General features: G+C 34.8%; 1 long non-coding RNA gene across 1 annotated transcript; it reads left to right on the top strand.

Moving 5' to 3' along the window:
- Positions 1-8,080: 8,080 nt before the first annotated feature.
- Positions 8,081-16,638, top strand: LOC135154565 (uncharacterized). Its single transcript, XR_010293960.1, has 3 exons — positions 8,081-8,266; positions 13,739-13,948; positions 15,726-16,638. It is a non-coding gene; the product is annotated as an uncharacterized LOC135154565 (long non-coding RNA).
- Positions 16,639-17,878: the final 1,240 nt, after the last annotated feature.

Below are 17,878 nucleotides of genomic sequence, written 5' to 3'. Positions count from 1 at the left end.
AATTGTAATATTTCACACATTGCCTGAAACTGCTTTGAAAATGAACAGATACACGACTGTATTTCGCAATAATATACAAAGTATATTATATATTTTGTTCTAAACGAAAAAAAAGCCATTGAATAAGTGATTGAGGGCGTGTGCGTGTATGTGCTTTTTTAATTAAGTTTTATTATGTAGACCTTTATCTCATGCTAATGCTTCTACAAATAAACGTAATTTAACATAAATATTGTTATTGTATTTCGTAATTGACATTTAGAGCCTCAAACACAAGCAAGTCCTGGCTCACTTACACGTATCTGTTTGTTTGTTGTTGTTGTTGTTTTTTTTTTTTTGGTAACTTCTTGATTGTGTTACTTTGCGAAATTGAAATTTAACGCGATAGATATGTTATGCTAAAAAAATAATGAAATCAATATAAAAATAACAATCTGAAAAAATTAAAATCCCTCAATGTTTTTTTCTTCCTATTATTACTTATAAAAACGCATCGTGCTAATTAGTGATGATTAGAGCAATCTTCCGTGGAGAAAAAGAAGAATGTGTGGTAGGTGAGTGAAAAGAAAGAAGGAAACTAGACCAATGAAAATGGAAGTCATGGAGGTGTAAGGAAGTAAATGGAGAAAATAGAAAAGCGAGGAAAAGGGGGGGAACAGAAGAAAAGGAAGAGAAAAGTAGAGATCTCGTTCATCGAATATTGGCATTTACACATCATATCCTATCACTCAGAGATGATAGCAGGTAATTGACATCGGTCAAGTAGTTTGATTCTATAATCTTCAAAAACGTGATATGATAAGGATGAAAGATTGTTCATCTTCAAGAAAACCACCGTCATTAAAACAGAACAAAGATTTCAGGATCTTATTTATCTGATCTGCTCATTATTTGTGGTATTGATATACCATTCAAATATAGCATGCATTTTCAAAATAAATTTGCTCTTTGATATTCTCCTACTAATCAACATGCTTAATTAAAGAATAAACAACTCATACTGCTAATTACTCATTGCATTATTTAGAAACTACCCTATTTATCTGGTTAATGTCTCTCAATATCACGTATGACTTCGGGCAACTGACCTCTTTTGTGTGTGTGTGTCTGTGTGTAAGGGTGTGTGTGTCAATGATAACTAAATTAATTTTGCCATTACGAAGTCCTTAGCAAACTACGTGGGGGTGTGTGTTGAAAAGCTTCATTCTGTCATTTAGTTATAACCCTCACATCCTAATATCACTTTAATAAGTGTGGATCTGGTCATTTTCTGCTCTCATATGATCGAGAACCCTATGGTTACGAATAAGACATTAAAATAGACAGGAAAGCTTGAACCTTTTTCATAATTAGTTATAATTATGGCAAAAATACCGTTGTTATGTAGCAACAAATTTTCTCCTTGTTGCTGTTCTAATTCACATGTTATTTTGTGATGATTATCTTTCCCATATATCCTCAAAGTCTTTGTATAAGTACCAATGATGATCTAAGAATAAACTGCAAGGAACAGATTACGTGAAAACAACAAACAATAAAACAACTTTCCGAATAACGATCATCTTCTTCATATTCCCGCTTATGACAAGTAACCTTTTTTTTCATCCTGTGAGTAGAGAATCTCTTTTCTCATGACTTGTGATCTTCAATCCGTATTGATAGTGGGGTCACTTTAGTGTCTTTCACATCACACAAACTTTCGGACGTTCGCACTTATGTATATACGCTATTTGTATATTATGTTTTTGTATATATTTACTTGAAATTCGACTGAACAATGAGAAAAAGCAATAGTAATGCACAAGGATAAAGAAGAAAGGTTGATGGATTAATACACCAGAAATATTTGATGAGAACTGGAGGCCCTTGCTGGGGAAAAATGGTTATCAGACGCAACTCCAAAACTCAAGCTCAACTATATTTTCAACCAAGAGGGAGAGCTTTGTTATTATTAGTAGTATTATTATTATCATCAAAATTGCGTTCATTTTAAAGCAAGTCTTCTGTTTTTTTAAATAGTCCCACATGGTGAACAGGGAAGAGAAAAGGGACCCGAAAAATCATAGATAAAATAAAAAATAGATTAAAAAGATTCAATACAGAAAGATGAGGGCCCAAACTCTCACACTATAATACCACAAAAAAGAAACCTTAGTTGTACCTTACACAACAAAAGGGAAACCATTCAAACATTGTTATATATTCTTAAAACACACTGGAAACTTTTATTGCAGTGTGAAAATACAATGTCCAATATGAGAAACCATAATGGTACTGGGCAAAAACAGAATATATCAACAGCATTTCCCGGTTACATCACCGATGACGAAAGAATAGGCAAAAAAAGAGAGAAAGATTCATGAAATAGATACTCCTCAACCAACTACAGAACAAGAATTAATAAGAGAGAAGCATATCAAATGGTTTTCATATAATTCTGGGCCCCATTTCATAAAGGCTTACTACTATTTTAACTTTGCCATTACTGAAACTTCCATCGAAACCTTCATTTTGATTGGAGGTTGTGCCCTGTTACCATGGTAGTTGCCATTATAAGAAAGTTAACATTGTAACACTTTATACACTGTGCCCCTATCAATTATAATAAATTCAACAATATGTTAGAATACAAATTAACTCTACAGTTAGGCAATTTTATACTTTACAATTAAAATGTATTGAGAGCTTATGACAAATTTATTTGGTTACAATGCACATGTAAGTGTGCCTAACTATCACTGGCTTCTTATTGAATAAATCAATGGTCTACAATAGGACAGAGACCAAGCTACTTGAAGAAGATCAAATAGCACAGATCAGATGAATGTGGAAATTTGATCTTTGTCGTTACTTAGTAATTTATGAAATATTATTTATAAACTACTTCAAATTGCTTCCCACAGATTAATGCTTATGAGTCAAGTCATACAACTGGGTATATTTCATCTTGATTACAAAGTACAGTTAAAGGAAAGATACAGTATCTTTATGTAGATTTTTCCTTAATTCATGCATTATGAAACAATTTCAGGTCAAGGGCATTAGATAGGTTGAGCTGCCTTGCCAAAATTAGATCAGGGGGGATAAAACCACCTAGTCATTTCATACACACATATAAAGGATAACATGAATTGCAAGAGTCTTAATGCCTACTGCCTTAAACCTATTTTCACTGCATAATAGATGTCTGCAAGAAACAAGATTGTTACTCTACGTGAGCAATAGGGATAATTATATGATGATAATTAGGTTTCTTTGGCATAATAAATTTCTACTTCATAGCCTGAGAAGCAAGACACATGCATACAAATTTAATCTAGCATAAGAATTCATCCTACTTAGAAAAGCAATAAGCATATGCATTCTAGATGTTGGGGTCGCTGGCTTTCCATAGTTAAACTCAAGTGGATCAATCACTACTCTTTGTAAGACAGGGCCAGATTTCCTGACCATTTATCCTGCAAGAAGACATGTCAGGCAATCAATACTGCCATTTACTACAGGAAATGCGACTTGGCTTCTCTTGCCCAATTTCGATAACTATAATGTCCCTGGTAAGTTCCGATATATCAAATTTGATTATCATCATCTAAACATGAAAAACCATCAGAAATGCTTGCATATATAAGATTGGCAACACAAATAAGATAAGATCTCTTTATTTTGAACTACTCTCTTTGAAAGTCCACAACTTAGCACAACTGATATATGATTAACAAATTGATTTCCTTTATACACTAATATATACAAGGTAAAAACTCTATGAACAGTTGATATAGACAATATCATTATACAAGCAGAAGATAAATATATCAAGAATAAGCACATTCCAAGAGGGAAGGATAGGTTATACACACGAATGAGAGAAAAGAACACCCTGTTTTAAGGTCTTTGATGATAAGACTACCATTTTTTGTCTGAGAAGTATCTGCCTAACTTTGAGAAAAGGAAACAACTGGTGAAATAGGCTAATACACTGGCTTGATGTTTTTGGCTTTTTTCTATATTAGTTATTGTGAATAGATAATGAATACACTAAAAGCCCCAGTTCTCACCCTGATGAAAATGAATGAATGAAATATATGAATACATTATGCATGAAGGTGAAAAAGGGCTTGGCTAGAATTAGCTATAAAGGAGAAATGAAGAAAAACAAAGGAATAGAGACAAAAAGGAGGAAAAGGGAATTGAATTATTTTTTGAAGGGAATATTCTTAGGAGATATTTGTCATGTTCTTGTGAACACCATATTCCTTTACTCAACGCAAGGCAGATAACGTATTATGTACCAGTTAAAAAAATAGTACAATGCTAATGAAATATAAAATGGTAGAAAAGGGAGTATATTTTATGAAACAGTACAGGAAAAAAATCCTTAAAACCAATTTTCTCTGGCCCAAATATTCCAGCAATATATTAAACAAAAAATAAAAGATGTATAATATAATTTTGGGTAACTGAAGACTAATTGGTCCAAATTATTGACAAAGGATGAATTCCTCTCAATACACACACTAAAACAGGAGTGAAAAGCTCTCATTATCAATGCACTAGCTTGAGCCATTAGATACAGAATTCTCAAAATCCCATTGACTTTTTACAGGGACCATGTGCTTCCTATAGGCAATGATTGAAAGAAAGTGTATGATAGACATTATTTAATGTCCTTGTATTCTTTAAACCAAATAATGGTTCAAAATAAAACTCCTCTGTGAAATTTGGACCATTTAGATCTTTACTATCAACTACATATGTATGTTATATGCATGACAGTTCTGTAAATGACCTAGGATATTGTTTTTCAGCTGTCTACTCAAATATTTACTTTAATATATTTATTATCAAACTTTGCCCAACGATTTGGCTTCAAGAGTGATAAGAAAAGTATGTGTGTAAAGAGAGAAAATCATATCAGTGATATTGACAAAGGGAGAAATATAGTTTGAGGAGGTGGTGATTATACTCTATTTCACAAGAGGTATTAGACTACAGCCTCGGGCGATTTGGAATAGTAATGAATGATGCTACATGTTTATACAATTCATATTTCTTCAAAATGACAAATATCTACAATGATGAATATAATGTTCCCCATTTCCAGGAGTTGGCAAGAAAATCTACACCTATGATACTGTATGTCCTATGTATAATTTTGAAGTATGACAAGTAAAGCAGTACTGGTTCAAACATAATTATGCAGAAGAAATTACAATAATAACACATAGAAACTGAAACATGAGAACACACAAAAATGAAACATTATTGCTGGTATTACAATTTGAATCGAGAAAACAATACATTGACAAGAAGCAATTGCAGTTTAATGAAATATAACTTTAGGAAGATAAATACACCTTTGCAGACTGAAAGAATGAAATACTTTAACTGGCATTTCTAATGAAGATCCCTCTCCAAAAGCAACTTTTTGTTGTAACAATATAAATAACAAATCTTCTCTGGCATAATACACAAACTAAATTTAATCTCTAAATTTCAAGAAGATAAAATAATTCAGAATTTCTTTGGACAAGTATAAACACGCCCCAAAGAAAGTAGATTTAATATCATTTCTCAATACATTAATTGTCCAAATGAATCAAATTCTTTAAAACCTATTTCACTGTCCATTTAATGAAGATCATTGACGTTTAACGATTTAGATCTCTAGAGAAATTAACATCATATGATGTGAGGTTCTTGGAGGAAGAAAATAAATGGATAAAATACAATTTAATATACTCATCATTCACCATAACCCAATACGCATAGCTTGAAATAAAGTAGAACGACAGAACATGAAACTGCTTGATAAAATCAAAATTAAAAAGCAACAACTCTGAAAAAACAGTATGAAAAAAGTTACAGGTTTGAAATATTCATATATATATACACACGCAATCATCTTCTAGTTAAGCATTCAAATACATCAGGTTATAGATAAGATTTATAAGTTAAATTCATACATTTGATAGACTTTTTTGTGTTTTTTTTACTTAGAGGAAGGAATTAAAAGAAATCTCATTTCTGCTGCAATGCATGGTAACAACAATGAATAGAGTATTTAGATTAAGTTAAATCAAGTTGAAGCAAATCATTTAAAATACATGTAAGATACAATAAAAATATTCAGCCAACTAATGGATATTCATAATAATCATGAATTCCAAAGGTAGTGTTTACATAAGTTGTATCATGTATGGACCAGATATATGATTTGATTACCGTATCCACCAAACAGAATATTCTGATTAAAAGAAAATGTGATTATAAAGTAATAACATCAATTTTTGGCAACCAAAATGTTTATGTAGGAAAACAGTAATTTCCTAAAAGAAAAGTCAGTTGAATATAGTATTAAAATTCATGTTTTGCCACGATCAGCGAAAAAAGCAAATAGACGAAGGTAGAAACCAGATGGTCGATTTTCATATAATTTTCTGCAAGATGTACATTGACTCGACATGTTCAATATTTTGATTTCTTTCTACATATTTTTAGATACTAGAAAGGACCCTGTTATATGTGAATAAGTCTTCCACAGTCATTTCATGATGGCTTTAGAATTATTTGTGATATACGTGTATGAACAAATCATTATATCATATACAAGATATAAGAGACAAACCTTATCGAGCTGCCAAATTTGCTCAGTTTGGGCGACAAAATAGCCTAGTCATAAATAACCTTGAATCATTTGGCACAAGTATGCATTGCATACACATACATGAACACCTAATTGTTGAGTTGGAAAACTCTAGTACTGCGCTATCGCAACCTACAGGAATATATGCGTCATAAAATATTACTGTAAATTGATAGCTCACTCATAATTTCACACTTGGCATCACAAACATTCACAAAGTGGGCTTTGAAAATGACTGTGTAATTGAATACATTTCAACTCGTTACTCAGTCATCCAATTGTCTTTGCATAGGTGTATGCAAGTTTCGCTTTAGTTTAGAATTCAAGGAAAATAAGTACATGTATTCCATGAATATGTGAATTTTGGGGTCATCAAGCACTTTGTTTTGATAGATATGTCATACATATTCACACCAGTCGGGTATAGAGATGCATCATCAGTTTTCTAATCTATCTATCTATTCACTGTGTTCACTACAGAATTATTAGGAATACACACCATCATACAATGCACACAATTGCATAATATATGTCTACAAGAAACATCGTATTTAGGCCACAATTGGCTATAAATATGCAAGTATTTCTTTCTTATTATCTCTTTCGCTCGCACCTGCCAGTAGACAGTTTATCCCTTGTCACCATCGTTTAATACTTTGGGTGAAACGGACGCTCTGCTTTCAGAAGCAGAGCTAATAGCTTTTCTGTTCATTAATTAGACTTCAGTTTGCTTGGCAGGGAAGATCTCCTGGGCATTGACACTGTTGGCGTAGTCACCGTAAAGTATGGGGCGCCAAGTGTCCGCCAGTGAATTCCGTCCAAATCACGGCATTCCGTACACAAAATGTGTTTTTATTCAGACGAAAATCATTTCGTCATGACGCTTTTTTATTTCGTACACAAAATTTATTTTTTGTCTCACAAAATCAATTTCGTCTCGACGAAATGCACGAAATCAATTTCGTCTATACGAAATGTAATTGCGTCCACAAAGTTTATTTGGCGTGCCATACGAAATGAATTGTTATCAAACGAAATGGCACACCAAATGTCCGATGGTAAATTCCGTCCAATTCACGCCATTCCGTACACAAAATGTGTTTTTGTTCATATGAAAATCATTTCGTCATGACGCAGTTTTATTTCGTATACGAAATTATTTTTTGTCACACAAAATCAATTTTCGTCGAGACTAAATGTAATTGCGTCCACAAAATTTATTTCGTTGCGATGCGAAAATCTATTCCGTCGACGAAATCATTTTGTGTCAAAACCACAAAAAAATTTCGTTGACGAAATGATTTTGTGTCAAAACACAAAAAAATTTCGTCGACGAAATGATTTTGTGTCAAAAGACAAAAAAATTTCGTCGACGAAATGATTTTGTGTTTTGAGTCTTTTTGACATAAAATCATTTCGTCTCCTCTGTCTCGAAGGGGACATAAGAAGGTCGCTGATTGGCTGCACCTTGCTCAAGCTGTTTTCGCTCCGGGACGATCACACTTTTTCACAGCTCAGATTGGCATGTTGGTGAACTTATTAGCTTAGATTTCACGTTATTCATGCCTACATGAGCTGCATACAACTGCTCTAATCGGTAGGATGTGGACGGACATTGCATTCGTAAGTTCAGCTATGTTTTCGACTTCAAAATTACGTTGAAAAAAAAATGGGAATTCGTTAGTCGTTACCAAACTTGCATTTGCAAAAAGCTGTGTAACAATACTAGTCCCGTGTATTTAAGTTTATGTACTGTAGTCAGCAGACCATTGGGGGGGGGGGGTTTGTCTTTTCTGCACACCTAAAAAGTAAAATGGTTATGAATTATACAGGTTGAAGATATTTAGGCCTTGATCTTAATAAATAATGTAAAATTCATTCCGAGCAAAATGCTGAAAATTTCATTGAAATTGGATGACAACAAAAGTTATTGATGCCTGGCCGTACATGCCGTATGAAACTCTAACGTTAGGCTACTCCACTCAGTGACTCACGCGTATTGCGAGGTTAGTATTAGTATAATAACCTCGCACCATTAACCACGTTTGGCAATGGATTTCTAACTAGTGGGTCACGCGTGCTGTGATCCCACTTCTGGTGTCCACAACACACAACTTCTATTGCTTGATTTTTCTGTGCGCGGCGGCATGTAATGAACCCTTGAGTGACTAGGCCTAAAAAACTCAGGCAATGGTTCGTATAGCCAGCCATTAATCAGTATAGGTGAAGCAGAGGTTAGCAGTAGTGAAGTGTAGTGGAGCTTACACGAACCATCGCCTGCTGTACTAGTATAGTTGTCGTAGCCCTGGCCCCACTCATTACTAGTTCGAGGTTAGTGGCTACATATAGTTGCTACAGTACATGTATGGATCTATAGTACTAACCTCGTACACCGAACTGCATTTGGCCCTGGATTTCTGTGAAGTTGGCAAACATCGCTTCATTACAATACAGAATTAATATTTGCCGAAACTCCTCGCTACTCACCGGGGCGCTTTGCGGTGAGTAGCCATAATACAAAAAGTCAATAGTATATTTTTAATTAGGCCTAAATCAAAATCATATTTAAAAAAAAGCAAATTTGATTACTTTGGAGTTTGGACTAGAAAGTGACTTTGCGTGTCTCTTCTTTTTACGCAAATAAAAGGAAGCCTGATGGTGGCGCTAATAAATTTCACAGCCTTGATTCAGGCTCGCTTCAAATGCAGCTCCTCGGTAATTATGCCCCCGCAGACAAAGTCCGGAGGGGGCATTAAGCGTTGCCCCTGTCCGTTGATTCGCCCGCCCCCCCCCCCCCAATTGGTTTCCGCGCAATAAATCGAAATATATTTCGATTTATATATATTGATTTTAAAAAAAATTGGTGTGTAGGTACATGACACCATAGTACAGGCTAACTTTGAATTCGGAGTCTGCAGGTCCAAGGTCACAGCTCATGAAATATCCGAGTTGGTTTCCGCATGATGACTTATGAAATATTCAACAGATTTATAAAAATTAGGGTGTGTAGGTAGATGACACCATATACAGGCTAAGTTCGGAGTCGGCAGGTCAAAGGTCACGGCTCATTAAATATGCAATTTAGTTTCCGCATGATTACTTATGAAATATTCTACATATTTAAACGAATTTGAGTGTGTAGGTAGACGACACCAAAATACAGGTCAAGTTCGAATTCGTAGTCGGCAGGTCAAAGTTCACGGCTCATTAAATATGCAATTTAGTTTCCGCATGATTACTTATAAAATATTCTACATATTTAAACAAATTTGAGTGTGTAGGTAGATGATACCAATACAGGCTAAGTTCGAATTCGGAGTATGCAGGTCAAAGATCACAGCTCCTTAAAGATATCTTATGAAATATTCAACAGATTTTTAAAAAATTTGGGTGTGTAGGTAGATGATGATGATGCACAGCATTTTTACAGCGGCGTAACAGGGTTCGGTGGCCAGGGGGGGGGGGGCAAGAGCCAAAAATTTCCCGGTCATATCATGGTATGAATATAGGCGTAATGGTGTAGTAAGGCGACTATTTTGAGAAGGCCAGAACTTACCTTTAAAAAAAGTTGCGAGCGAGCGAAGCGAGCGAGCAATTTTTTTAATACCTTTTTAATACAAAAATCCAATTTTGTGATAGATTTTGACATGATATCCAGATAATAAATTTATTTAATTCTTCTCTCTTTAGATTCCTTTTTTGTCACGGTGGTCTGTACGCCACTGTGAAGAGGATTCTTTGCGGCAGTAGCGTGAAGAGTAAAAAACAAAACAAAAAAACAACGAGGAGCGCAGTATAGAACATGTGCCAAAAGGCTGCTTTATATATATAAGTCCTGAGCGAGCGAAGCAAGCGAGAAAAAAAATCAACTTGTCATGAGAATCTAACTTTGAGCTATTTTTTAACATATTCAGTAATTAAAATCATATCCTACAATACTTTTCCAACAAAAAAGGAGGTAATTCCTCCTTTTTTTTTGTTCTTGGCTGTAGAACTTTTTGGGGCCATGGCCCAACCCTTCCATACGCAGTGCTGTGTGTTTGGGGTCCAGGGCAGAGCCCCAGGAACTTCTTGATATCAAAGCCATTTAAACCTTGCAGATTTCCCCAATTTTAATCAAATCGCGGGCATAATATAGCTTTTACACAACACATTTATTCAACCCAGTTGCGTAATGAACCAAATATTTTGAGGGGGCAAAACATAGAAATGTGGGAAAAATTTGTAAAAAGTCGCCAGTGTGCAAAGCGAGCTGGAAAAAATTGCCTATTGAAATTAAAATCTAATTATGTGATAGATTTTTCCATTATTATCAGCAAATAACACATTTCCTTGTTTTTATTCATTTCATTATACGTCATGTACGTTGTCTCCTATAAAATTTCTTTTATATCCTCTTGGGTGTGGAACCACGACCCCCCCCCCCCCCCCCCCCGCCTGTATGGCAGTGATTGAACGTGATTGAACGGGGGCGTTATAGAGCCATTTGAAGATTATAAATGAAGAGCCCCTACTTTGTGGGGTCTGGGGCAAAGCCCCGGTAGCTTATTTGCATAAAATTTAGAAAACTTATAGCACAATGTTGTATGCAGTCCATCTTTCTTCCCGCTCTTTAATTTCAATCATCAGCAGCCCGGTCGTGTTATTTTTTTTCTTGTTCCTTTTCTTTGTTTTCTAATTTAGCTCTTGACTAATTACATTCTACCTTCGTTTCCCGCTATTGTTTGCCATTTTGTCATCTTTTAATTTATTTCCCACCGTGCTATTGCATTACATAGGCCCTTTTCTCAATGATTTGTTCTTTTTCAAATGTTAATTCTATCGTACATTTTCCCGCTTTCCTCCCTTTTTTACTAAAAACAGTTTTTTCTTCGTTGTCTTTTTCCTTTTCTCTTTCCATTTCCCTTTCCTCCTTTTCTTTCCCCTTTCCTTCCCCTTTCCCTTTCTTTCTCCCTCCTTTTTTTCTTTTTCCCGTTGTTTTTTAATTTTCCCGGTGAAATCCGCCAGGGGGGGTAACTTGCCCCCCCCCCCCTGCCCCCCGCCTGTTACGCCACTGCATTTTTATAGCACCATATATCTGTCAAAGACATTCAAAGGCATATTGGAGGAGCCAGCCAATCTGGGTCGCCTACAAGGGCGCGCACACAGAACTGTGACCCGCAGGTCTCTCCTCCCGATAACTGGTTGGGGGAATGCAGGTGGACCACTACACAGGGTCATTAAATATGCGAGTTGGTATCCTCATAATAACTTATAAAATTTCAACAGATTTTTTAAAAATTGGGTGTTTAGATAGATGACACCATAATACATGCAAATGAGCCTCGAAATTCGAAAATTATAATATTACATAATAATTCATAGAAAATGAATTATATTGTACACAAGTGGGATAAATCATTCAATAGTAATTGTAATGCACAGAATTATAACAAGTGTTGGTAAAACATCACAAAACCATTCATTTTAAAGTAGTAAAATAATTGAATTGACAAAGATTCTACCACTTCAGGCCATCCATAATTGGACTCGTACTCGTCGCTTTCAGACCCTTCTCTCTCTAATATACGCATAGAATTTATAAAATCGTGTGTTTCGGTATCTAAAGAGTTTATTCATGATGATAATATTTTGATGGTGTTTGGAATCCTAAAAACCTGTATAATTATCATCATTTTAGGAAGAAAGCCTGTATGGTTTACTTAAACTATTCAAATTTTATATCTGGGGATACCCATCTCAATGTCCACATACATGTGATTTTTTTTTGTCATGAAATGAATTACTGATAATTTCATTTTATCAGCAATTTAATGCCCATGTCTGCATGTTTGAGTATGTTTTATGCATATTTCGCCTCTGCTATTATTTTGATAGTATGTATTTCCAAATTCATCACAATAATTGTAAGTTTTATCATAATTTTACTTTTTGAAAATTATGCTATTTTTGTTCCACCAATAGTATCAATATGACGATATCAATGGATTCTAGTTAATCCTTTTGGGTAAGATTGGAACTAACTCTGTGTTTAATAGATAAAGATATATGACTAACTTGTCCAGGTAATGAGAAATGGGCCCCTGCTGAGTAGGCCTAGAGTTTTTATGCCCCAGCAGACGAAGCCCGGAAGGGGCAGTAAGCGTTGCCCCTGTCCGTCCCCCCACTTGGTTTCTGCGCAATAACTCGAAAAATATTTAATGGATTTTAAAAAATTTTGGTGTGTAGGTAGATGACCACAAAATACAGGCTAAGTTCGAATTCGGTGTACGCAGGTCAAAGGTCACATCTCATTATATATGCAAGTCGGTTCAAAGGTCTAAATTTGTTAATTAATTATATATATGCATATTGGTTTCTGCATGATATTAAGTTCAATCATATTGAATGGATTTCTGATCGCGTTAAAGGGGAATCCAGCCTTGGCCATTAAATGCTGTGTTGGGAAGGAGAAAAATAAATTAAACAGAATGGTGAAAGTTTGAAAGAAATCAGACAAGCAATAAGAAAGTTATAGCTGCTTTAAAATTGAGATCACTAATACTATGTAGATTTCAAATTGGCAACTGGATAAGTAAATTATGACAAGGGGCAAGGACAACTTTCCCATAGGCCATGTACTTTATTATCAGGGATTAGTGGTTTTCTCCTAAGTACCCATTCCCCTGGGGCAGTAATCTAAATATAACCCAGGTAGTATATTGTTTTATGTCCTCATGAAAGAAAAATATTAATTTGAAATAAAACTTTTGGGAAAAAATCACATTTTCGCCATAATATGAATTGGAGTACATGGAAGAGTAGTCCTTGCCTTACATCACTATGACATCCCATATGCAGCCAATTTGAGGTCTCCATGGGTACAGTGATTACCAATATTTACAACTTTTAAAAATTCATAACTTTCTTGTTGTTTGTCCAATATTGTTCAAACTTTCACCTATCAACTTGTCTGATTTTTCTTTTCCTTATAAAAACAATTTTTTATTTGGGTTGGATTCCCCTTTAAGCGGGGGCATCTGTGTCCTTTGGACAAGTCAAATTTTCTTAATTATGTGTAATTGATTTTATGACATGTGTTTACATTTGCTGCAGATTCCCATTCAGCCGTTGGACTGAACCTGTACTGTCTGTAACACAGTATGGATGGTCAATATGAAGCGAGCTTCATTGAATTCCTCCAAGAGCTCTGTACTCCGTTCTGACCATTTTGAAGATGGTTGCTTTGACAGGACTGGGCAAGTGACTCGTCTTAGACAGGATGCTGTCCCAACCATGTTTGATTTCCTGCCTCGTCTTCAGAAGGTACAGTAGATCTATATCATACATGTGTTCTAAAGAAATATTTTCTCTGTATTATCTACCTTTGGTTTGATAGAACATTGCTTTAAATATTCCATTTTCAGTAGCCAAATAGAGATTAAAATTATCCTATTTGGGAGGGTAACCATGGACCTGGGCCTATACTGTGTATTTACAGTAAACTCTTACTAAATAAACAAATATATTAAAAATTTGGTTTACCCTACATAATAATCCTGGGCTACTTTGAGATTGCATAGCCCGGGGGGGGGGGCCTTTTTGGTCCCCCTCTTCAGATCTCCATGCACTGTCGATCGCAACGAAAACCGATGCACACGTCACCATCAATGTAATCTGCAAGCATGGAGCTCGACATTTTTTTGACCGCGTCACTCGTTGACTTTTTACTTTCAAGTCTTGCGCAACTTTTGAGACCAAAATTGTGACCCCCAGGTACAGGGTTCCGAAATTACGCAACATTTCGTAACTGCATGCAGAACCAAAATTGCTCAAAAACGTGTATTTGTGTACAAATCCAATGCAAGTAGTGTTTTTAGCCAAAATTTATAAAATGTATCATATTTTTCCTTTTACTGCTCAAAATCAATTAATTTTATCTTGTTTATGGTAAAAAAAAACGTCTCCGACAATTTCCATTGAAAAAACAATAAAAAACAAAAAGTCGAAAAACACGGAAATACATAAGAAATTTAGAAAACAATAAAATACATAAAAAATGAATGTGATGTTGACAACTTTTTTAAAAATTAATTTAATCAGATGCCTATAAAGAGTAAGTGAAACAAAAATGAGCATTTTAGGGGCATTATTTTGTTAATTAGAGCAAACTTATGATTTTACGCATTAATTAACATAATGAGCAATGAGATTTTTCGCAGATTTTGATATTATGGTATTGTAGATAATGCCATGGGTAACGCGCGTGCCAATTTTCGTCGCGATTGCGAGATCAACGGCCAAGATCATAAGGGGGGCTGAATCAGCCCCCCCCCCCCCCCCCGTCTTCTTAGGCGTCGAAATAGCCCAGTCTATTTAGGGTTAAAGATAAATCCCTTAATAATTCCCCAAATTCTATGATTTCTAAACAAATGTGCTCCTGAAGAAATGGTAAATCAAATTGCTACTTTTATGTATTTTATTGGTTCTATAATTCCATACGTATTTCTTTGTTTTGGGGCCTTATGTATTTTATAGTTTTTTTTTAATGGGATCACTTCGTGGCACTATTCCAATTATAAAAAGCAAGATTTGATTATTTCCAACCAATTAGTGCAAGAATAATGATGCATTTGTCAATTATGACTGAAAATAGAATTTCCATTGGATTAAATATGTATACAAAATAATATTTTTGAGCAATTTTCGGTCCAACATGAACTCATAAAATGTTGCGTAACTGCGTATCTGGGCGTCTCGAATTTTGTCTAAAAGCTCTGCGAGAATTGAACGAAAAAGAAAATTGTGGTACCTCGTTTCTCATTGTGGACTTATCGTGAAAAATGTGGATGGGGGGGGGGCTTATTAAGCCCCCCCCCCCCGGGGCTAGATAGGGTTAATATATCATCATGAATATTAAAAAAAAAAACATTTATTTTGTTGCAAGTCACTGGAAAAGGTTTTGATTCCTAAATAAATATTATTCTTCATGTATTATCAAATATTTAATTGAAAAATTTAAAGCTATCTTTTCATTCTTCTATCTGTTTTTGTTCAATATTTCTTATATGTTTCTTTTTTTTAATTCATTCATCTCGTACAGAATTCACCCAAGCCAAGGAATTCCCCGAAAGAAAGACGTTTTGATTCAGCAAACAACCTCCCAGATACTGCAAAGTCTTCAGCACCTTCATTTCTCGAGGACCACTCCTACTCAATATCACAAAGTCCAAGAGAGGTAAAGTGGAAGATAACAGCAATAATGGACTGTATTAAGAACTTGGAGAAGAGGCTGAAAACCACACACGAGAAGTCCCGCCGTGTACATTACTTGCTCTTAAGTTTGGACAAACATAACTTGCAAAACTTTACAACAAATAATTACCCCAATGTGCATTCTGATTATTTAAAATAGCTCAATGAAATAGTTTATCAGTGGGCATGTAACAAAAGTGAATTCATTAAATTTGAACGTGTTGCAAAAATGATGTCTTACAGTATATTCATTCTGACTTAGAATGTCAGAAGAGAAAAAAGTTTGTGAAAAGTAGGAATGACGGCAAGATGACAGAAGAATAGAACAGGATAGAGCAAGGGGGACAGATAAAGGACAAGTCCACCCCAAAAATTGTTGATATGAATAAAAAGAGAAAAATCCAACAAGCATAACACTGAAAATTTGATAAAAAATCGGATGTAAAATAAGAAAGTTATGACATTTAAAAATTTTGCTAAATTTTACAAAAGAGTTATATGCACATTCTGTACACAGTCAGTATGCAAATGAGGAGACTGATGACGTCATCCACTCACTATTTCATTTGATATATAGAATAAGGTATATTCTAATTTTCTCCTTGTCATGTTAAACAAAATTTTATTCCTCCCTGATCATGTGGAATTAGCATTATTCAATACTTTTTTGGTTCAGTAAAGTTTGTCCTTATGGTAAAATCTGTAAAAAATGAAATATTGTATAATTCAAACAATAAAAAACAAAATAAACAGTGAGTGAGGGACATTATCGACTGTCTCATTTGCATGTCACTGAGTTGTAAATATTTTTGTTTTGTGAAAAATAAGTGAAAATTTAAAATGCCATAACTTTCTTAGTTTACATCCCATTTTGATGAAATTTTCAGCGTTATGCTAGTTTGATTTTTCTCAATTTAACTGAACCAACAATTTTCTTGGGTAAACTTGACCTTTACTAATGAGCTGTTGGATAGAGACAAAAAGATGAATTGAGATTGAGGGTGATAGAGAAAGAGAGACAGGTGTGGGGGAGCCTTTGATGAATGCCTGAGAAAGCGAACATTACCATAATTTTTTTTTGAGGATTTGGACAGTAATGAATAGTACATGTTTTTTCTGTTGGTATTTCTCAAAATATGTGTATGTTGTATGTAATGAAATGGGTATAATTCTTTTGTAAGATACACTCATTCAGAAAATATTAACTAAACAAACAAAAAAGCCAAATTATATTTTACTTATTTTCAACTGTTCAGACACTCTCATATCAAAAGTACCCCCCCCCCCCCTCATTTCAAGGTATTGGAGAGAGAGAGAGGTTGGATGAGAAATGGATTGGCTGTCTGCAGAAAAAAATGCAGGGGGAGCAAAACATTTTTAGGATATGTTCAAGGGAGCGAAGCGACCGAGCAGAAAAATTATTCTGGGGATATATGTGAGAGAGCAAAGTGACGAGAAGAACAAATGCAGGGGCCAAAATATTTCGAGAATATGTGAGAGGGAGCAAAGTGACCAAGCAGAAGTAAAAGGAAAGAGGGACAAAAATTGTGGTATGTGTGAGGGAGCAAAGCATCCGATAAAAAAAACCAGAAAGCAGGTCAATCAAAATATTTTTCGAATTTGTGCTGGTGCGCGACACGTTCACTCCCGAGCGATAGGGACTTGTTTAAAAATGGCATAGGAAATATGCGTTTTCTATAATCATGGTAAACTGATAATATGGTAGAATTTAGGTGTTGTAAGAGTTAAATTCTGAATGAACTGTATTGGCTGGTTAGACATGCGCAGAGGATTATTTGTCTTTATCCATTTTTATTTTCACATTTTTCTTTTGTTTGAATTTATTTTCCAGGGGGTAAGCCCCTCCTCCCCCCATTCCTGTGGATACCAATGGGGCGGGGGCTTGGAATAGTGCAAGTTAGAGAGGGTGAATCTGAACTTTATAGATATCAAAAGAGAAAGAAAGAATTGTAAAATGAAAATGAATAAAAACAAAGATAG

This window comes from Lytechinus pictus, chromosome 6 (assembly GCF_037042905.1).
Source record: "Lytechinus pictus isolate F3 Inbred chromosome 6, Lp3.0, whole genome shotgun sequence".
NCBI classification, from domain to species: domain Eukaryota; kingdom Metazoa; phylum Echinodermata; class Echinoidea; order Temnopleuroida; family Toxopneustidae; genus Lytechinus; species Lytechinus pictus.
This window is presented reverse-complemented; position numbering and strand designations above follow the sequence as displayed.